Source organism: Oncorhynchus mykiss, chromosome 6, assembly GCF_057628025.1.
Source record: "Oncorhynchus mykiss isolate SJ-2025 chromosome 6, ASM5762802v1, whole genome shotgun sequence".
Lineage (NCBI taxonomy): Eukaryota > Metazoa > Chordata > Actinopteri > Salmoniformes > Salmonidae > Oncorhynchus > Oncorhynchus mykiss.
The window spans coordinates 83,380,171-83,404,482 of NC_143027.1; the positions used below are offsets into that span (position 1 = coordinate 83,380,171).

Here is a 24,312-nt window from a genome sequence, read left to right on the forward strand (position 1 = left end):
CACATTTAAGGAACATAAAAATATCAACATTATCTTGATTTTTCATTACTTCAACATAAAATGTCCTAAACGTTCACAAATGGTTACATTTAATTACATTTTTGGTAATGTCCTAGAAACATTCTCCAACTGGTTTGACATTGGGAATGTTGTAAAATAGTTCAGAGAAAATTAAACAACTTTCTTCTGTGGGAATTTCAGCACTTCAGCATAAAGTTTCCTACAGGTTTACTCATGGTTCTATTTAAAGTCATGTTCTCAAAGTGCTTTGCTCAGGCAGATAATTAGGCCGTTGGACAGAAAATTAATCTGCAAGTAGTTCGTGGGACAGCTCTTGGTTTTGGTCAGAGGGTTCAGTAGGGATGGGCTATAGAGGCCCCCAAAGAGATATCCTGAGAACTCTGGGGTCACCTCATTGGTGGAGCACCAATAGCTGTCAATGCGAGCGGAGCGGACATGGAAGAAGTCTACACACACTCTGTCGCAGCTTTTATCGCAAAACATCCCCAAAAAACAGTTACACTCATTGCAAATGTCGTACCACTCAATCTTGTTATAGTACTGATGTAATACCTCACCACGCAACAGAGTGGGTGTGTGGGGATCACGACATTAGTAAGAGCCGATGTCGGGGTTCATCTGAGCCAGGTTCTGGCAGATTGGGTCGGACCCTCGCAGCAGTTGTCTTCCACATTGGCTTGGAAGTTGAAGTTCGTGGAGTCTGGGTTGACGCAGCCGGGCAGGTGTTGATGGTATAATGGCGATGTATGGCTTCACTCACAAACAGGGACAGTTTGCCTACTGTTGGTTCAGGAGGATCAGGCAAGGTCAACCAGTAGAGGAAGTAGTGCAGTGCTACTACTAGTTGATGCCTACCAGGCTGTTCATGGTGCTCTCCTGCTATTTCTGCAGAGTGATGCCCGGGTAGAAGGGTGCCCCACCATGAAGTAGGTGATGTTGCCCTGATAACTGAGTGAGTCAGATGTCTCTTGTGCAGCCTTGCTGTCAATGTCAAACTTGAGTTTATCAAAGAAGTTTAGACCTGCCAATGCCTTGACAGAGAACTTGTCTGTCGTGGACACGTAATTGGCACTGAGATAGTGCAAGAGGACTAAGGAGGCACCTGCATCGATGCTGGTTATCACATGGTTGCCATAGCCAAGCAGCATCTTCTCAGATAAATGAACTGCCTTATTTTCTATTGCATCTGCGATCTCCTCAGCCTGGTGGACAAAGCGGACATCCAGAGTGAAGTCAGGCTGAGCTTGTACAGTGTAGAGGAAGTTGCGCACCTGGGGGGGAAAGGAGAGGAATTCATCTTTGGCTTGGTGTCATTAGTTGCTGGGGAAGCCGATACTAAGGCATGGTACAACAGCGCACTAAAATCATATTCAAAATAAACTACAAACTGAGTATGCCGAAACCCCAATTATATTTAAAGGCATATTATATAGAAATTGCTCCGCTATTATTTGGTTGCTAAAATTCTAAAATGTTAGCCTCATTTCAGTTTATGTACAAAACAAGCCATGTTTAGTGTAGAGAATCATTGTACAATTTAAACCACTAAGAAATATATTTTCAACAAGCAAAAACAAAACTTAAGGAGGGGAAGCGCAGGTAGAACAGAAATAGTGCACATAGAACAGATCTATCACTTGCTTTCAATCAGAATGGCAAATCTACAACTAACATTTATTTTGGAATTCAGGTCACACACAAAGCTACATAATGCAGCTTATAAATACTGTAGATATAAACTAAATAGGTTTTACTATATATCTCCCTAAAACATATTTTTAATATACACAACTATTGGGTGATCTGAGTCCACCTTGTCAATCCCCCATTTCACTATGTTCTCCCCGGGTCCCCAAGGTAGCAGCCCACTGGCACCTCTCTGATTCAGAGGGGTTGGGTTAAAAGTAGAAGTCAAGTTTTGGTTGGACCTGACGGCACTAATTCAACAATTTATACTGTATTTCTACATATGCTTGAATGTGATGCACATTTTAAGTCTGACTCTCAATCTTAAGGAGAAACTCATCTGCACACGAGTAGTGACAGAACTGCTGGCAGGCTTGGACATGCTGGCTCTTCTATAAGGAAAATCACTGGAGGTGTCTTAGTCTGCCTCCCAAATGTCACCCTACTTCCTATTTAGTGCACTACTTTTAACAAGGGCCCCTATATTCCCTATTTTCTTTATTCTCAGTCGTCTGTAAACTACTGGTTTCTGATGAACACAAACGTTCCTGTGAAATGACAAGGAGAAACATTCTCATAAAAGTCACGTTTACAGATTGTTAAATGAATCTGCAAGTTTTGCAAATTTAAACTAAAAACATATAAATATAATCTAGTTATTTTTATTTATCCTGCAAAACAAGACTGCTTAGACTGGATTACAGTACCATGTGGCAGACATCATTGTTTTATGTTTTCCAATCAGCTCTGCATTGATTAGCCCACACAGTCTTAGCAGGATAAATCCACTATTATGATATTCTATTTGCTTCACACAACCACAACAATGACAACAAGCAGCATCCTCTATCCAAAGCTCCCAACACTATTTTATGTATGCACTATCTATGCAAGATGCACATTCATAAGCTAGAAACCGTACATCTTTTCAACCATGTGGCATGGAACTGTTAGATCAAAATTATGCTTTGCAAAATGAACATTCTTACAGGAAAGAGTTCACATCAGTCTCTGCTTCTACTCATGAAGGCTTGAATAATAACAGCACAGGAGGTTGGTGGCACCTTAATTGGGGAGGACAGGCTCATGGTAATGGCTGGTGCGAAATAGTGCAATGATATCAAATATATAAAACACCCTGTATTTTTCATAGTCTTCACTGCTGCTCTTCTTACTCAGAGATGAGTCCAAGTAGACAATCTAGAATTGAGACCCTCGGGTCATTGCAGTTCATCCGACCATTCCTAGCAGCATTTCCAGTAGCATTTGCAGCAGCAGTCCCAATCCCAGCCACTGGGCACAATCAGTTCCAGCTAAGGCATGGTTCAACAGAGAAGATCAGTTCACGCCAGTTATTTAAAGATGAAATCTGTGATATTTACAGCCATTTTTTGTCATTTGAACATTTATGTATAGTATACCATTGATTTGAATAACATACTATCGATCTGTTTGTTGTCTTGCAAGTTAAATTGAAAAAGTTATGGATTTCCTTCCTTTCAAATGAAGGATTGGGCCTTTAATAGAGGTATGAGAATACAATGTTCCCTACAAAGCTTTCAAAGAAACTCATCGCCCTCTAAAGTCTATTCCCAGAATGATCTCTTTTAATGAATGAATGATTCATGCTGTTGTCACCTGACGTCAACAGATCTGGCTTTTCCTCCACTGGTCTACTTGTGCTGTGATGGAGTGAGGTGGTGATAGGAGTCAACAGTCATTAGCTGTGATGAAGTACCATGGAAACAGCTGGGAAAATATACAGGTTAAATATAGACTAACCTCGATGTAGGTGTGCACACACACAAACAATTGTAGCACAAACGCATGTACGCACGCACGCACTTACACACACACACACAAACACAAGCAGACTATATAGGCTTACTTTATTGAGTTAGGTGTCCTTTTTCAAACTCTTCCTGACCCAGTATGTAGTACCTACATGTTTCAAGCAGACCACCAAAGTCCCTGTGCCCAAGAATGGCAAGGTAACCTAAATGACTTTCGCTCCATAGCACTTGCATATGTAGCAATGAAATGATTTTAAAGGCTGGTCATGGCTCATACCAACACCATCATCCCAGACACCCTGGACCCACTTCAATTTGTATACCGCCCCAACAGATCCACAGATGATGAAATCTCTGTTGCAGTCCGTACTGCGCTTTCCCACTTGGGCATAAGGAACACCTACGTGAGAATGCTGTTCATTGACTACAGTTCAGCGTTCAAAACCATAGTACTCTCTAAGCTCATCACTAAGCTAAGGACCCTGAGACTGAATACCTCCCTCTGCAACTGGATCCTTAACTTCCTGACAGGACGCCCCCAGGGGGTGAGGGTAGGCAACAACACATTCACCACAGTAACCCTTAACACCGGGCCCCTCAGGGTTGTATGCTTAGTGCCCTCCTGTATGTCCTGTTCAACCACGACTCCTAACACCATCATTAAGTTTGCCGACGACACGAGGGTGGTAGACCTGATCACCGCCAACGATGATTCAGCGTATAGGGAGCAGGTCAAAGAACTGGCAGTGTGGTGCCAGGACAACATCTCCCTCAACGTCAGCAAGACAAAGGAGCTGATCGTGGACTACAGGAAGCAGAGAGTCGAGCACGCCCCCATTCACATTGACAGGAGCAGGTTGAAAGCTTCAAGTTCCTTGGTGTCCACATCACTAAGGATCCATCATGGTCCAAACAAACAAACTCAGTTGTAAAGACTGTCATGGGTCCTCAGATCCTCAAAAAGTTCAACAACTGAACCATTGAGAGTATCTTGACTGGCTGCATCACCCTGTTTGGGATAGGCGTCCCACTAGAGGGACTGGAGGATGCGCAATTCAAATAAATACTCATACAACTTATGGATATTAAACATTTAGGTACATATAAGTGTCTTATATCAGCTGAAAGCTTAAATTATTTTTAATCTAACTTCACTGTCCGATTTACAGTAGCTATTACAGCGAAAACATGCCATGCGATTGTTTGAGGACGGCGCCTCACATCAAAATATTTTTCCACCGGTACAGGTTTCATACAATCACAAATAACGATTAAATATTCACGTACTTAAAAAAAATCCCGTAAACTGTTTCAACAAGTCAAAATACATTTATATTTACTCTTCAGACACCCTAAAATGTAATCAAACTATAATATGTATTTCGGGAAAGAAGTATGTTCAATAGGAAACCGATTGTAGCAGGTGTGTCCTGTCTTCATGGCACGCGCAAACATGAATTTCCAAGACTGTGTCCCTGTACTAAAACTGATATTTCTTATTGGTTTTTGAAGTTACAAGCCTGAAACCTTGAACATAGACTGCTGACACCCTGTGGAAGCCATAGGAATTGCATCCAGAGAGCTAATTTTCAATATGACCTTTCTTTTGATTTTCTTCTACCATATCTATTGTTATTCTCCTACATTATTTAAACATTTCCACAAACCCCAGTGTTTTCTTTCCAATGGTACCAGTTATATGCATATCCTGGTTTCAGGGCCTGAGCTACAGGCAGTTTACTTTGGGCACGTCATTCAGGCGGAAATTGAGAAAAAAGGGGCCTATCCCTAAGAAATATATATATTATGGCAACTGCTTGGCATCTGACAGCAAAGTGCTACATAGGGTAGTACGTACGGCCCAGTACATCACTGGGGCAATGCTCCCTGCCATCCAGGATCTCTATAGCAGGCAGTTTCAGAGGAAGGCCCTAAAATTGCCAGCCACCCAAGTCATAGACTGTTCTCTCTGTTACTGCATGTCAAGTGGTACCGATGCACCAAGTCTGGAACCAACAGGACTCTGAACAGCTTCTACCCTCAAGCCGTAAGACCCTTTTTGCACAATATTATTTTGACGCATCACATACGCTGCTGCTACTGTTTATTATCTGTCCCTTTATAGTTATATGTACCTATCTACCTCAATACCTATTACCCCTGCACATCAACTCAGTACTGGTACCTTTTGAATGTAGTCAAGTTATTACCTCATACCCCTGCACATCAACTCAGTACTGGTACCTCTTGTATATAGCCAAGTTATTACCTCATACCCCTGCACATCAAACTAGTACTGGTACCTATTGTATATAGCCAAGTTATTACCTCATACCCCTGCACATCAACTCAGTACTGGTACCTTTTGTTTATAGCCAAGTTATTACATCATACCCCTGCACATCAAACTAGTACCTCTTGTATATAGCCAAGTTATTACCTCATACCCCTGCACATCAACTCAGTACTGGTACCTTTTGTATATAGCCAAGTTATTACCTCATACCCCTGCACATCAACTCAGTACTGGTACCTCTTGTATATAGCCAAGTTATTACCTCATACCCCTGCACATCAACTCAGTACGGGTACCTCTTTTATATAGTCAAGTTATTACCTCATACCCCTGCACATCAACTCAGTACTGGTACCTCTTGTATATAGCCAAGTTATTACCTCATACCCCTGCACATCAACCTAGTACTGGTACCTCTTGTATATAGCCAAGTTATTACCTCATACCCCTGTACATCAACCTAGTACTGGTACCTCTTGTATATAGTCAAGTTATTACCTCATACCCCTGCACATCAACTCAGTACTGGTACCTCTTGTATATAGCCAAGTTATTACCTCATACCCCTGCACATCAACTCAGCACTGGTACCTCTTGTATATAGCCAAGTTATTACCTCATACCCTTGTACATCAACTCAGTACTGGTACCTCTTGTATTTAGTCAAGTTATTACCTCATACCCCTGCACATCAACTCAGTACTGGTACCTCTTGTATATAGCCAAGTTATTACCTCATACCCCTGCACATCAACTCAGTACTGGTACGTTTTGTATATAGCCAAGTTATTACCTCATACCCCTGCACATCAACTCAGTACTGGTATATTTTGTATATAGCCAAGTTATTACCTCATACCCCTGCACATCAACTCAGTACTGGTACCTCTTGTATATAGCCAAGTTATTACCTCATACCCCTGCACATCAACTCAGTACTGGTACGTTTTGTATATAGCCAAGTTATTACCTCATACCCCTGCACATCAACTCAGTACTGGTACCTCTTGTATATAGCCAAGTTATTACCTCATACCCCTGCACATCAACCTAGTACTGGTACCCCTTGTATATAGCCAAGTTATTACCTCATACCCCTGCACATCAACTCAGTACTGGTACCTTATGTATATAGCCAAGTTATTACCTCATACCCTTGTACATCAACTCAGTACTGGTACCTCTTGTATATAGCCAAGTTATTACCTCATACCCCTGCACATCAACTCAGTACTGGTACCTCTTGTATATAGCCAAGTTATTACCTCATACCCCTGCACATCAACTCAGTACTGGTACGTTTTGTATATAGCCAAGTTATTACCTCATACCCCTGCACATCAACTCAGTACTGGTACCTCTTGTATATAGCCAAGTTATTACCTCATACCCCTGCACATCAACCTAGTACTGGTACCCCTTGTATATAGCCAAGTTATTACCTCATACCCCTGCACATCAACTCAGTACTGGTACCTTATGTATATAGCCAAGTTATTACCTCATACCCCTGCACATCAACTCAGTACTGGTACCTCTTGTATATAGCCAAGTTATTACCTCATACCCCTGCACAACAACTCAGTACTGGTACCTCTTGTATATAGCCAAGTTATTACCTCATACCCCTGCACATCAACTCAGTACTGGTACCTCTTGTATATAGCCAAGTTATTACCTCATACCCCTGCACATCAACTCAGTACTGGTACCTCTTGTATATAGCCAAGTTATTACCTCATACCCCTGCACATCAACTCAGTACTGGTACCTTATGTATATAGCCAAGTTATTACCTCATACCCATGCACATCAACTCAGTACTGGTACCTCTTGTATATAGCCAAGTTATTACCTCATACCCCTGCACAACAACTCAGTACTGGTACCTCTTGTATATAGCCAAGTTATTACCTCATACCCCTGCACATCAACTCAGTACGGGTACCTCTTTTATATAGTCAAGTTATTACCTCATACCCCTGCACATCAACTCAGTACTGGTACCTCTTGTATATAGCCAAGTTATTACCTCATACCCCTGCACATCAACTCAGTACTGGTACCTCTTGTATATAGCCAAGTTATTACCTCATACCCCTGCACATCAACTCAGTACTGGTACCTCTTGTATATAGCCAAGTTATTACCTCATACCCCTGCACATCAACTCAGTACTGGTACCTCTTGTATATAGCCAAGTTATTACCTCATACCCCTGCACATCAACTCAGTACTGGTACCTTTTGTATATAGCCAAGTTATTACCTCATACCCCTGCACATCAACTCAGTACTGGTACCTCTTGTATATAGCCAAGTTATTACCTCATACCCCTGCACATCAACTCAGTACTGGTACCCTTTGTATATAGCCAAGTTATTACCTCATACCCTTGTACATCAACCTAGTACTGGTACCCCTTGAACCAATGATACAAGTTATCATTAATCATTGTGTATCTATTATTACTTTTATTATTACACGTTTTACTTTTTACTCAATGCAGGTTAGGAATAAAGAAACATCTGCATTCTGAGGTGGCGTTTTTCTGTACACGGGGAGCAATGTTTTCTATTTGTTGGCTGAGTTCACAGTTCATCAGCAGAATGGTCAGGTATTGTACTGTACGTCTATCTCTCTCTCATGTTGTGTTTTAAACATACAGAACAGACATGGTCTGAGTCACAAGGCACCCTATTCCCTATTTAGTGCACAACTTTTGACCACAGACCACGGTCAAATGTTATGCTCATTTGGGATACAGACATGGGCTAAGAGAGAGCAAATGTTCTTGTATTCGTATGTCACAGAAGCTATGGAGATAATAAATAGTAAAGTAATAAAATAAGTATGATAATTTCTACAGTATCAGGCTATGATAGAAAGATCATCCTTTGAGGGAAACCTTAACCTTTTATTGCAGTGGGCTAAATCAGGGTCACACAGAGTAGTTATTGGTAGTCTTAAACAAATCTACTTTGAAACAAAAGTATGCACCTCACTCACATGGTTATGGGCTTAAAAAACACACCTAGACCATGTCAGATATAAAGTTGACATTTATTCAATTTTGAGTTTGCATCCCAATATTACACTTTATATACATCACAGAAGACTGAAATATAACCGTTTCACATAGAAACACTGGATTTTCGGTGTTAAACATAATAATACATGTTTATTAATTATGAAATTATAATAAACATTTATAAGATTCCACCCATGTGTAAGGCGTCTAGGTGTAGCAGATAAGGCGTAGTCAGGCGCAGGACACAGAGATGAGTAATTCACGTAACTTTACTCAAAGCAACAAATATTCCAAGGAAAAATAATCAAGCTCACAAATGCAGACCAACGAACAAACACACACAAAACCATGGGGGAACCAGAGGGTTGAATAAGGAACATATAATTATGGGAATGGAAACCAGGTGTGTACAATTAAGACAAAATAAATGGAAAATGAAAAGTGGATCGGTGGCAGCTAGAAAACCGGTGACGCCGAACGCCGCCCGAACAAGGAGAGGGACCAACTTCTGGTGGAAGTTGTAATACTACCCCTCCCCCCTTGACACGCGGCTCCAGCAGCGCGCTGACACCGGCCTCAGGGACGACCCGGAGGACGAAGTGAAACTCCCGCAGCAATGAAGGGTGCAGGATGTCCTCCACCGGCACCCAGCATCTCTCCTCTGGACCGTACCCCTCCCACTCCATGAGGTACTGAAGGCATCTCGCCCGACGCCTTGATTCCATGATGGCTCGAACAGCATACGAGGGGGCGGAGGAACCTCCCGCACCTCAGATTCCTGGAGTGGACCAGCCACCACTAGCCTGAGGAGAGACACATTTAACGAGGGGTTAATACAGTAATCAGGGGGAGCTGTAACCTGTAACAAACCTTGTTCAGTCTCCTCGGGACTTTGAATGGCCCCACAGCTTCCGGCAGGGCAGGTGGAGGGGCAGGTTTCGGGTCGAGAGCCAGACCCGGTCCCCCGGTGCGGACACCGGGGCCTCACTGCGGTGGCGGTCGGGCACTCACCTTCTGCCGCCTTATGGCCCGTTGCCGGTGCACATGGGCGGCATCCCAGGTCTCCTCCAAGCGCCTAAACCATTCATCCACCGCAGGTGCCTCGATCTTGCTCTGATGCCACGGTGCCAGAACCGGCTGATAACCTAGTACCCACTGGAAGGGAGATAGGTTAGTGGCGGAGTGAGTTTTGGGCCATCTCTGCCCAGGGGATGAAAACGGCCACTCCCCCGGCTGGTCCTGGCAATAGTACCGCAGAAACCTACCCACATCCTGGTTAACTCTTTCCACATGCCCATTACTCTCTGGGTGAAAACCTGAGGTGAGGCTGACCGAGACCCCCAGACGCTCCATGAATGCCCTCCAGACCCTGGACATGAACTGGGGACCCCAATCAGAAACAATGTCCTCAGGCACCCTGTAGTGCCAGAAGACGAGGGTGAACAGGGCCTCCGCAGTCTGTAGGGCCATAGGGTGTCTGGGTAAAGGAAGGAGACGGCAGGACTTAGAAAACCGATCCACAACGACCAGGATCGTGGCGTTTCTCTGTGACAGAGGAAGATCCATCAAGTAATCCACCGACAGGTGTGACCACAGCTGTTGTGGAATGGGTAGGGGTTGTAATTTCCCTCTGGGCAGGAGTCTAGGTGACTTGCACTGGGTGCACACCGAGCAGGAGGAAACATAAACCCTCATGTCCTTAGCGAAGGTGGACCACCAGTACTTCCCACTAAGACAGCGCACTGTCCGACTGATGCTCGAAAAACCAGAGGAGGGTGACGTGTGGGCCCAATAGATCAAACGGTCGCGGACAGCAGACGGAACATACAGACGCCCAGCTGGACACAAATAACCTCTGCTCTTACCCCAATTCTTAACAACCCAGATTTTGGTCCAGGAATGCTTGATGCTGACTTTAACTTTTGGCTTAATAAGGGCATACGCAGACTAAATGACTAATTTGCTGATACGATTTTATTGTCATTTGAGCAGATGGTTGAGAAATATCGACTCCCAAAGCAGGACTTTTTCTGCATCCTACAAGTAAGACATTATATTCTGAAGAGCACCACCTTAATTGGTAACCCTGATGTGTCTGTCATTGAAATAATGCTTTTTTCCCCACAAAGGAAAATGTCTGTAAGTCTGTTTTATGATGCTTTAAGGTCCCGTTCTGCTGTCAACACACAGATGGTGAAACAAGTGTGGGAGAAAGAATTGTCTGTTACTATTGATGAAGAGATGTGGGAGGACATTTGGAGATATGCAAAAACAATATCTATATGTAATCGTACTAGAGCAATCCAATTAAGAATAATACACAGATTGCATATATCCCCAAATCGCAGACATGCTTTTAGCCCCACTTCCTCTTCTCCTTCGTGTCTTAAATGTAAAACTGATACAGGCACCTTAACACAATGTTTATGGTCATGTACCAAATACAAAGATACTGGTCTGGTGTTCTGCATTGAAAATATCCTAGGGGTTGATCTAGAATTGGACCCAGTTTCCTTACTATTGGGTCTCCCTAGTAGGCATGTTACTTCTGTGGGTAAGAGGAGGCTTTACAGCATCCTTACCTTCGCAGCGAGGAAAAACATCATTTTACAGTGGATTAGTGATAAGGTTCCTTCTATTAAAGATTGGCATAAGATACTATTTGAATGGGTGCCTCTGGAATATCTAACATGTACATTGCATTCTAAAACAGATCAGTTCTACAAAGTATGGGAACCTTTTCTAAATTACCTAGAACCTGAGGTATCAGCTATTACGCTGCAAGGATTCTCTTAGAATGGTGGTGATCTATGTATTTCAGAATTACACTGTATGTTCCATGTGTGGAACCTAAATTCTTGGTTTTAACAGAGCTTTTTTGCCCCACTGTATGTGTAAGTGAGTACTGTTTTTTTGCTTTGTCTCTGTTGTTGTATCTCTTAATATGGGTGAAAACTGTGAAATTCCAATAAAAAATTATATAAATTCTATAAACACAAACATGTGAGCAACAGGGGGCTCTGGGTGAGTCTGGTGCCTACTCACCTGGGGTGACACGACAGTGCCCTGCCTGCTGCCTCGACTCCCTGAGGAAGTGGTGGCAGTGCTGGCCACAGATGGTGCAGGGAATGACCCTACCCCCCCCCCCCCCTCCAGTCTCCCTAAGAGCAGAACCTTCTAGCTCCATGGGTGTCGGAGCGGAGGTGCTGGGGGATGCAACTGACGGACCCCGATCTGGACATCCGCGGGTGGCTAGCAGGTTATCCAGCCGGATGGACAGGTCCACCAGCTGTTCGAATCTAAGGGTGGTGTCCCTGCAGGCCAGCTTCCGACGGATGTCCTCGCGCAGACTGCACTGGTAGTGGTCGATCAGGGCCCTGTCATTCCATCCCTCGCCGGCGGCCAGGGTTCGGAAGTCCAAAGCAAAGTCCTGTGCGCTCCTCATCCCCTGCCTTAGGTGAAACAAGCGTTCCCCCACCGCTCTACCCTCAGGCGGATGGTCAAAAACCGCCCGGAAGCGGCGGGTGAAATCCTCATAGTGGTCGCCCTCTCCCCATACAGCGTTGGCCCACTCCAGAGCCTTCCCAGATAGACAGGAGATGAGGGCGGACACTCTCTCGCGTCCCGAAGGAGCCGGGTGGACGGTTGCCAGGTAGAACTCCAGCTGGAGTAGGAACCCCTGGCACCCGGCAGCCGTTCCGTCATACGCCCCAGGGAGCGAGAGCCGAATGCAAATAGTCCGGGAGTCTTATGGCTTGGGGGTAAAAACTGTTGAGAAGCCTTTTTGTCCTAGACTTGGCACTCCGGTAATGCTTGCCATGCGGTAGTCTATGACTTGGGTGGCTGGGGTCTTTGACAATTTGTAGGGCCTTCCTCTGATACCGCCTGGTGTAGAGGTCCTGGATGGCAGGCAGCTTTGCCCCAGTGATGTACTGGGCCGTACGCACTACCCTCTGAAGTGCCTTGCCGTCGGAGGCCGAGCAATTGCCGTACCAGGCAGTGATGCAACCAGTCAGGATGCTCTCGATGTTGCAGCTGTAGAACCTTTTGAGGATCTCAGGACCCATGCCAAATCTGAGGGGGAATAGGCTTTGTCGTGCCCTCTTCACGACTGTCTTGGTGTCAAATCTGTTCACAAGTATTCCCACAAATTAAAAAAGAGACGTATGTGATCGTGTCTCAATGTAATCAAGGTATGGAATGATTGTTATTTTCAAATCAAATTTATTTTAGGGCCTAGTTGGGGTAAATTTGTACCAATGTTTTCGGTCCCCCCAATCATCAATCAACAAAAATCTGCTCTTGGCTGAATCTAGTGCACACGTCTGAGTATTTTTGCTACGCAACTACAAAGGATCACCATTTTGCATAGCTAATTCTTGTATTGCGTACTGCGTAGAGTATTCATTTATTTAAAATGTATAGGTATTTTTGTATTAAACTCTTTGTGAATTATGTTCTTACCTGTTTTTCTTATTGTAAATCAATACAATTGATCAAATGACAAAGAAAAGAAAGGTACTGTTCCATTTATGCATCAGTATATAAATCAGCATACCGGTATATACACACTGATTCATACACAGTACAATCCACACGCACAATTTGTTTGTTTCAGAATGTACTCATGCTGAAATGTGGTCTATATTGTCTGTTCTTATCTCCCTAATTACAATGCCTTGGTCTGTTCTTATCTCCCTAATTACAATGCCTTGGTCTGTTCTTATCTTCCTAATTACAATGCCTTGGTCTATTCGTATCTCCCTAATTACAATGCCTTGGTCTGTTCTTATCTCCCTAATTACAATGCATTGGTCTGTTCTTATCTCTCTAATTACAAAGCCTTGGTCTGTTCTTATCTCCCTAATGACAATGCCTTGGTCTATTCGTATCTCCCTAATTACAATGCCTTGGTCTGTTTTTATCTCCCTAATTACAATGCATTGGTCTGTTCTTATCTCTCTAATTACAAAGCCTTGGTCTGTTCTTATCTCCCTAATGACAATGCCTTGGTCTATTCTTATCTTCCTAATTACAATGCCTTGGTCTATTCTTATCTCCCTAATGACAAAGCCTTGGTCTGTTCTTATCTCCCTAATTACAAAGCCTTGGTCTGTTCTTATCTCCCTAATTACAAAGCCTTGGTCTATTCTTATCTTCCTAATTACAATGCCTTGGTCTATTCTTATCTCCCTAATGACAAAGCCTTGGTCTGTTCTTATCTCCCTAATTACAAAGCCTTGGTCTATTCTTATCTTCCTAATTACAACACCTTGGTGTCACGGTCGTTGTATGGAGGAGACCAAGGCACAGTGTGGTAAGCGTACATACTTCTTTATTAAAGAAAGAACACTGAACAAAACTAACAAATAAACAAAAGGAACCGTGAAGCTAATATGGCTAGTGCAGACAGGCAACTAAACATAGACTAAGAACCCACAAACTACCCAACGAATGTGGCTACCTAAATATGGTCCACAATCAGAGACAACGATAAACAGCTGCCACTGATTGAGAACCAATTCAGGCAACCACAGACAAAAAACACCTAGACTTACAAAAACCCCTAGACAATACAAACACTAACAAACCACCCTCGTCACACCCTGACCTAACTAAAATAATAAAGAAAACAAAGATAACTAAGGTCAGGGAGTGACCCTTGGTCTATTCTTATCTCCCTAATTATAATGCCTTGGTCTGTTCTTATCTCCCTAATTAAAATGCATTGGTCTATTCGTATCTCCCTAATTACAATGCCTTGGTCTGTTCTTATCTCCCTAATTATAATGCCTTGGTCTGTTCTTATCTCCCTAATGACAATGCCTTGGTCTGTTCTTATCTCCCTAATGACAATGCCTTGGTCTGTTCTTATCTCCCTAATGACAATGCCTTGGGCTATCTGATCTTACTGCTGCATTGTCATTATCATTTAAGTTTCCAGAACGATTTACCTAGAATATCAAATCTCCAATCCCAAAGTACACTCAAATTGACAGTTTTACCTTGTTTCTCAGCCTTGTCTTCCTCTCAGTCTCTATACGGAACTTCTTGGTCTCCATGCCAAATGGCACACTGTTCCCTAAATAGTACACTACTTTTGACGAGAACCTATGCGCCCTATGGGTCCTGGTCAAAAGAAGTGCAATATGTAGGGAATAGGGTGCACTTTGGGATGCCGACTTGGTCTTTAGGGGGTGCAGATCTCTGGCATATCAGCTTGGCTCCTAATGATGTTCTAAGTCTGTTTCATGAAGGAAAGGTAAGACGCAGGTCAGGATCTAGCTCAGTTTAATGAGTGAGTGTGTGTGTGTGTGTGTGTGTGTGTGTGTGTGTGTGTGTGTGTGTGTGTGTGTGTGTGTGTGTGTGTGTGTGTGTGTTACAGTAGTACTAACAAGGTCCGACTGATCACAAGGGTTCTGTTGTCTTATATTAATGATTGGGCTTCAACGTCCAAAGGTGATTTGAAATACATTGAACTTCTTCCATGTTTTCAAGATGTTGTGCTTTTATTTGTATTGATTTATTTAACCTTTGTCTACCACATCAGGAAAATCAGTTCTGTAAGAACAAAATGGTATTATTGATATGTTACTGGATTAGATGCATCTCAATTCCACACACAGGGCAACATTTTCAAAGTGCTAAAATGACCATAAACATCATTTACATTTGGCAGCATGTTTTGAAACTGTTCTGCAACAATGTGCGATATAAAGAGGTGACTAATTACAATATGTATTGCTCAGTTTACTAAACTCAAGGTTACATAATCACCTTCCTATAACCGACATTGTTGAAGAACAGTTTCAAATTAAATCACACTGTGAGATTATAATTAGGTTTACCGTGTTTCTTGCACTATGCACAAATGTTTTGCACTACAACAATGTTGATGTGATATTTCTTCTAGAAGAGCAGTTTAGATCCCTCATATAGACACACTTTCACAGCTCCCCATCCACAGCACGTCTACAAGATATGAATAACTGTAGCAATAATGGCCTGTTATGAAATGTGTCATGAGGTCAGATGTTCACAATGGATATTCAGCAGTGGTCAAAATATCAACCTCTCCTCTTCACCAGGCACAATGGATTACTATAGTGTGTGTGTGTGTGTAGCCGAGGTCCCTCACCCAAGCAATCTGAAGTGAATTATATCCTATATTTAGAACGTATTCTTCTATAGCCCCATTACACCCAGGGATACACAGGGACACAGGGTCTCCCCACTCAACACATCTTCTCCCTGCAGAGCAAAGTCAACAGAAACACAACAACAACTATATATTCCACATATGGAATTGTTTTCAGATGGTCACACCATGGACCCTTTAGCTATTTTATTTACAATTTTAGGACCCCTTTAGGTATAACAAAATATATTTAAAAAATATTTGGTAAAATATTGAATTCGGCCTTTACTTCTATAGCCCATAGAAACCATTGAATAACACATTCATAAGTGGCAAAACATTTAGACAAAGGATGAGGAACGATATCAACACCCATACATACTGCATGATGAGAGACTCTGTGTCAACAAGCTCCCACAGTCTCACTGCAGAATCCGATGTTAGTCCATCACATTTCCATGGTTAAGTTAAGGGTTAAGCTTTGGGATAGGGTGAAAACAAAAATGAGTGCGTAGCACTGGGATTAAACACGAGACCCTTAGAGCCAGTGTTCGCGGAGTAGATAGTGGATGATTTTTAAGCCATCTCACGATTGAAGCTAGTGGATGATTTTTAAGTAATCTCCTGACGTCTTCGGACGTTGAATTTCACCTTGGATCTTGAGCGACCTGGCTGCTCTGTACACACACACTCCTGATGACTCACCCACCTCATGCCAGACAGCCAGAGTTTGGGGATTGACCTGAATCTCAATTTGGGGGAAAAGAGGAACTAAGAGGAGAATGAATCTCAATTTGAGGGGGAAAGAGGAATTAAGAGGGAGGTGAAGACATCCCATACACTGTCTCTAAAATTACAGACATCATTTCACCCAATTACATTGAGGGATGATGCTCCAGGCATCTGCAACTCCCACTGCCTCTCTCCCACTGCCTCTCTCTCACTGTCTCTCTTCCCGTCTATCTCTTCCCGTCTATCTCTTCCCGTCTATCTCTTCCCGTCTATCTCTTCCCGTCTATCTCTCCCCGTCTATCTCTTCCCGTCTATCTCTCCCCGTCTATCTCTCCCCGTCTATCTCTCCCCGTCTCTCTCTCCCCGTCTATCTCTCCCCGTCTATCTCTCCCCGTCTATCTCTCCCCGTCTATCTCGTCCCGTCTATCACTCCCCGTCTATCTCTCCCCGTCTATCTCTCCCCGTCTATCTCTCCCCGTCTCTCTCTCCCCGTCTCTCTCTCCCCGTCTCTCTCTCCCCGTCTCTCTCTCCCCGTCTCTAGGCATCTGCAAGGGATCACTCTCCGTCTCTCTCTAATCTATCTCTCTCTATCTTCTCCCCTCCTTTGTCTCTTTCTTTCTCTCGCTGTATCTCTCTTTCTCTCACACATGCACACACACACACACACACGTTTGTTTTACTATCCTTGTGGGGACCAAACAATTGATTCCCATAAAAAAATTATCATATCACCTAACCTAACTCCTAACCTTAACCCTTAACCTAAACCTAACCCCAAAGCCTAAAATAGGCATTTTCCTTGTGGGGACCGGCGAAATGTCCCCACATGTCCATATGTTCAATGTGTTGCTATTCATATGAGGACTTCTTGTCCCCACAAGGATAGTAAAACCAAACACACATAGAAAGAGTCACCCCCATTACAGTTTGGGTTCCAGTGTGGCTGTCTATCATTCACACTGTCAGCTGTGCATTTTGACACGTTATCTAACAGGGATGATTTCAAATCCACCCACTCCTTCTAAAATGAACCCTCGAAAAGCATACACACACACACACACACACACACACACACACACACACACACACACACACACACACACACACACACACACACACACACACACACACACACACACACACGTAATAGCATACATTTTCTCTAGGAGACAGGTGTGCTATCTCATCCCAGTGGCGGTGGGACAGCAGATGATGGTTCTAACTTCCCTCCAGACATTCAGACAGGATTCCTTTGTCCTGTCTGACTCAGACTCTCAAAATAATAGAATCAAATACAGCATAGTGTAAACAAACACACATATAATAGAAATAAATAGAATAGAATATACTGTTGCCTACAAAAATGAATACATATAATTCATTCTACATATCCAAAAGCCATTTTCAGTGTTTTTCAGCACCGTGTGGACGATATGAAGAATACATATTCCTCACTATAATCTTACTTGACCTTTCAAGTTGTTTATTAGTATGTACAGGATACACATGGTATACACCGTCCAACTAAATGCTTACTTGCAGGTTGCTTCTCAACAATGCAACAACAGTAACAAATAATAAAATATAGGACTCCAAACATAAAGTAAATGTCTCAGTAGAATAGAATAAACATTTTAGCATAAGTATAATACAGGAAGGCACAAATTATAGTACAATATTTACATGTGTTCTGGGGAAGGAGGGGTTGGGGGGGGAAGTGTTTAAATTGTGCAGTATAAGCAACAGTAAATAAGAGTCTGGTAGCAGCAGTAGTGTGTGTAGCATGAAGATATGTGTGGCCCTGGAAGACTGGAAAGTGTTTGGCTCCCAAGGCTCATTTATAATGAGTTCCAATCAACCCTGAGAGAAAACACTTTCTGCAGGAAATCAATTCAATGAAATAAATCAATTCCTTGTTGTTACTGCCAGCAAATAATTATTTTGAGTCTTAAAAAAACAGCTTCTGTTAAGCCAATTATTATTATTATTCTCTGTCTCTCTCTCTCTCTCTCTCTCTCTGTCTCTCTCTTTCTCTCTCTCTCTCTCTCTCTCTCTCTGTCTCTCTCTCTCTCTCTCTCTCTCTCTCTCTGTCTCTCTCTTTCTCTCTCTCTCTCTCTCTCTCTCTCTCTCTCTCTCTCTCTCTCTGTCTCTCTCTCTCTCTCTCTCTCTCTCTCTCTCTCTCTCTGTCTCTCTCTTTCTCTCTCTCTCTCTCTCTCTCTCTTCTCTCTCTCTCTGTCTCTCTCTTTCTCTCTCTCTCTCTCTGTCTCTCTCTTTCTCTCTCTCTCTCTCTCTCTTCTCTCTCTGTCTCTCTCTCTCTCTCTCTCTCTCTTTAATGGCATAGGAAACATATGTTTACATTGTGAAAGCAAAATTGATAATAAACTGTCTCTCTGTTTCTCTCTGTCTGTCTCTCTCTCTCTCTATCTTTAAACTATGAGAAATCATTGTAAAATAAATATGAATGCACTATTATCGATGGTTAGAAGTGTTTGATTGTTCCTGTTACAGGGTAGAGTTATTTGATAAACGGATAGATAGAAAACCTGGAGATGATCATCATTACTGTTGTCTAAGTGAAACACATGGTTGGGTTCAATTCTTTCCACTTGGTCGATTCAGGAGACAGTTTGAAATATAACAAATTGAAAATGGGCCATCCTTTTCAATCGAGTCCCTGAATTGATTGAGTTGAAATGAAATTGACCGACAACCCTGCAGTGAAGACGCTGCACTAGACCCATTTTCAAAAAGCACCCTAGAGCAGGAGAGGTGATCTAGCATCAGTTCCCGCCTGTCCATAGAAATCCTTTTAGTCATGAACCAAATAGCAAAACTGGTCCTCTATCAGCAATCCAACTCCAAGACGCCCTGACCACAATGACCTCAGCAGCTAGATGCGACCACAATGACCTCGGCAGCTAGCTGTGACCACAATGACCTCAGCAGCTAGCTGTGACCACAATGACCTCAGCAGCTAGCTGTGACCACAATGACTTCAGCAGCTAGCTGTGACCACAATGACCTCAGCAGCTAGCTGTGACCACAATGACCTCAGCAGCTAGCTGTGACCACAAGGACTTCAGCAGCTAGCTGTGACCACAATGACCTCAGCAGCTAGCTGTGACCACAATGACCTCAGCAGCTAGCTGTGACCACAAGGACCTCAGCAGCTAGCTGTGACCACAAGGACCTCAGCAGCTAGCTGTGACCACAATGACCTCAGCAGCTAGCTGTGACCACAATGACCTCAGCAGCTAGCTGTGACCACACTGTTACAACTCTACAATGACCTCAGCAACAGGTGGTGACCACACTGTTACATCTCAACAACGACCTCAGCAGCAGGTGTGGGAGCAAGCTGTACATATAGGGACAAACATAATACTGTACCACAAGAGGATGATACACTTAGAGTGCATTTTCCATTCTGGTAAAATGCATTGTCTATTGTATAGGACAGGAAACCAAAGTAAGGCCATGAGAGCATAGGACAGCTGGACATACCAAGGTCAGAGGAACATACAAAGGAGGGGGTCAGCCAAATGACCAACGGATGGACTATAGACATAGGGCATATATTTTTAGGACATGAAACGAAGAGACACATAGTCTACTAGCCCTAATAAGGACAGACATACCAAAGAACACACCAAGCTAAAACATAAGGGGCCCATAGGATAAGATGGGCATGTATTATTTTTGGGACATGAAGAGGTCCTGTCACCATTATAACTTAACTGAAAGCAGATATGGGCGTTATTGGGCGTGAACAAGCAGGAAGCTCATATTGAAAGATAATGGTGGCAGATGGACTGAGGGAAGTAACTTCATTTGCATGTGGGATGGACTCATATGTTGTATGTGTATAAATCCAGAGCCAGTGCTCTGGAAAAGTGTGTGTTCCGCAGACCATCTAGGCTTCTGATATGTTTGTATTAAAAGCCTATATTGAATTCACAAGTTCTTGTAAGTGTTATATTTTGTAACGATCATTCACGACACAGGCTGTGACCACACCGTTACAACTCTACAATGACCTCAGCAGCAATGACTTCAGCAGCTAGCTGTGACCACAATGACCTCAGCAGCTAGCTGTGACCACAATGACTTCAGCAGCTAGCTGTGACCACAATGACTTCAGCAGCTAGCTGTGACCACAATGACTTCAGCAGCTAGCTGTGACCACAATGACCTCAGCAGCTAGCTGTGACCACAATGACCCCAGCAGCTAGCTGTGACCACAATGACTTCAGCAGCTAGCTGTGACCACAATGACCTCAGCAGCTAGCTGTGACCACAATGACCTCAGCAGCTAGCTGTGACCACAATGACCTCAGCAACTAGCTGTGACCACAATGACCACACTGTTACAACTCAACAACGACCTCAGCAGCTTACTGTGACCACACTGTTACAACTCAACAACGACCTCAGCAGCTAGCTGTGACCACAGTGTTACAACTCAACAACGACCTCAGCAGCTAACTGTGACCACACTGTTACAACTCAACAACGACCTCAGCAGCTAGCTGTGACCACAGTGTTACAACTCAACAACGACCTCAGCACCTAGCTGTGACCACACTGTTACAAGTCAACAACGACCTCAGCAGCTAGCTGTGACCACAGTGTTACAACTCAACAACGACCTCAGCAGCTAGCTGTGACCACACTGTTACAAGTCAACAACGACCTCAGCAGCTAGCTGTGACCACACTGTTACAACTCAACAACGACCTCAGCAGCTAGCTGTGACCACAGTGTTACAACTCAACAACGACCTCAGCAGCTAGCTGTGACCACACTGTTACAAGTCAACAACGACCTCAGCAGTTAGCTGTGACCACACTGTTACAACTCAACAACGACCTCAGCAGCTAACTGTGACCACACTGTTACAATTCAACAACGACCTCAGCAGCAGGTGGTGACCACACTGTTACAAGTCAACAACGACCTCAGCAGTTAGCTGTGACCACACTGTTACAACTCAACAACGACCTCAGCAGCTAGTTGTGACCACACTGTTACAACTCAACAACGACCTCAGCAGCTAACTGTGACCACACTGTTACATCTATGATTCTCTTTGATCATTGAGGTATGGAGGCAGTGATGTTCAGTGCTGCAGGCAGCTGTGTGTCTGTCTGTCTGTCTGTGTCCATCTGTGTCCGTCTGTCGCCTGTCAATCCATCCAGTGATGCTCTGAGATGTAACTAGGCCCTTGAAAGTTCCTACACTAGTCTCTCTAGTGGAAGTGGGGCAGTGTGTTACGTTGTTCAGCATCCCCCTCATCACCAATGAATTCTGATCAAAGCAATTGAGCGGGATCACAGGCACACACCCACACACAGATACACACACAGACTATCCAAACCCTGGGGGCTCTAGTCGAGCCACTTCTTTTCCTAATGTATTTGTTTGGTCATTCATATGTACAGTCTCTCTAGTGGAAGTGGGTCAATATGTTACATACACTATACACATTCATTCACTAGTTCTATCTTTGTTTCAATTATCACCCAATGATCTAAGTTAAACCCAGTATTACTATAGACAGAATACCTTTATGGTTGAATACACTAAAACAGACATTACTCTTTGACACAGCACATTGTAAGTAGACTTCTGGTTCTTTTTAGTCCAGTTCCTGTGTCACATGAATGGGGATATTTTATCTTTACATTTTAGCAGATGCTCTTATCCAGAACCATTTTCAGGAGCAATTAAGTGTCTCAAACAAGGGCACATTACATATTTTTTTGTTGTTGCTACCTCTGGGATTCAAACCAGCAACCTTCATTTATTGGCCCAACACACAACCACTACACTGCCACCTTTTCACCTCTGTCTCATGCCACTTAGCATTGTGTGTGTGTGTTTACATGCGTGTGTGCATTATACTAGAACAGAGACTATAGGGTTTACCTAAGGACATTGTGTCGTCTCTGTCTGGCTGTGTGAGGACAGAACGCACAGGTGTTAAACATACAGGATCTGAAACACATCTGTCTAGCATTTTCATGTGTGAGTGTCTGCCTCTGCATGTACTGTCTGGTAAGCATCAGTTGAAATATGTCTTTAAAATCTCTTAATGATCAGATCCTTTATTAAAAAATGTTGCCTAATATGACATACCCAAATCCAACTGCCTAAATCTCAGGACCTGAAGCAGGATATGCATATTCTTTTGAAAGGAAACACTTTGAAGTTTGTGGAAATGTGAATGTAGGAGAATATAAGACATTAGATCTGGTAAAATATAATACAATCGCATTTTTTTGGTCAATCTTCTTTGAAGTGCAAGAGAAAGGCCATAGTGTATTATTCCAGCGCAGGCACAATTTAGATTTTGGCCACTAGATTGCAGTAGTGTATGTGCAACGTTTTAGACTGATCCAATGAACCATTGCATATATGTTATAAATTATGTATTAACTGCCCAAATGTTCCAAATTGGTTTATTAATGCATTTTCAAGTTCATAATTGTGCACTCTCCTCAAACAATTGCATGGTATTCTTTCACTGTAATAGCTACTGTAAATTGGACAGTGCAGTTAGATTAACAAGAATTTAAGCTTTCTGCCCATATCAGATAAGTCTTTGTCCTGGGATTTTTTTGTTTTGTTACTTACAACCTCATGCTAGTGACATTAGCCTACGTTAGACAGAACATAACAGGATCTGTATCAACCTGATAATGACCTCTAGTGGGGGGACATAGCATGACAGTACCTCTATCAATCTGATAATGACCTCTAGTGGGGGGACAGAACATATCAGGACCGATATCAATCTGATAATGACCTCTAGTGGGGGGACAGAACATAACAGGACCTCTATCAATCTGATAATAACCTCTAGTGGGGGGACATAGCATGACAGTACCTCTATCAATCTGATAATGACCTCTAGTGGGGGGACAGAACATATCAGGACCTCTATCAATCTGATAATGACCTCTAGTGGGGGGACATAGCAAGACAGTACCTCTATCAATCTGATAATGACCTCTAGTGGGGGGACAGAACATAACAGGATCTGTATCAATCTGATAATGACCTCTAGTGGGGGGACAGAACATATCAGGACCTCTATCAATCTGATAATGACCTCTAGTGGGGGGACAGAACATAACAGGACCTCTATCAATCTGATAATGACCTCTAGTGGGGGGACAGAACATAACAGGACCTCTGTCAACTTCATAGTGATCTCTAGTGAGGGGACAGAACATAACAGGACCTCTGTCAACTTCATAGTGACCTCTAATGAGGGGACAGAACATAACAGGACCTCTATCAATCTGATAATGACCTCTAGTGAGGGGACAGAACATAACAGGACCTCTGTCAACTTCATAGTGACCTCTAGTGAGGGGACAGAACATAACAGGACCTCTATCAACTTCATAGTGACCTCTAGTGAGGGGACATAACATAACAGGACCTCTATCAACTTCATAGTGACCTCTAGTGAGGGGACAGAACATAACAGGACCTCTATCAATCTGATAATGACCTCTAGTGAGGGGACAGAACATAACAGGACCTCTATCAACTTCATAGTGACCTCTAGTGGGGGGACAGAACATGACAGTACCGCTATCAATCT

General features: G+C 43.2%; 1 pseudogene; it reads right to left on the minus strand.

Moving 5' to 3' along the window:
* Window positions 1-258: 258 nt before the first annotated feature.
* On the minus strand, window positions 259-14,889 carry LOC118944426 (macrophage-expressed gene 1 protein-like; annotated as a pseudogene).
* Between the last annotated feature and the right edge of the window lie 9,423 nt (window positions 14,890-24,312).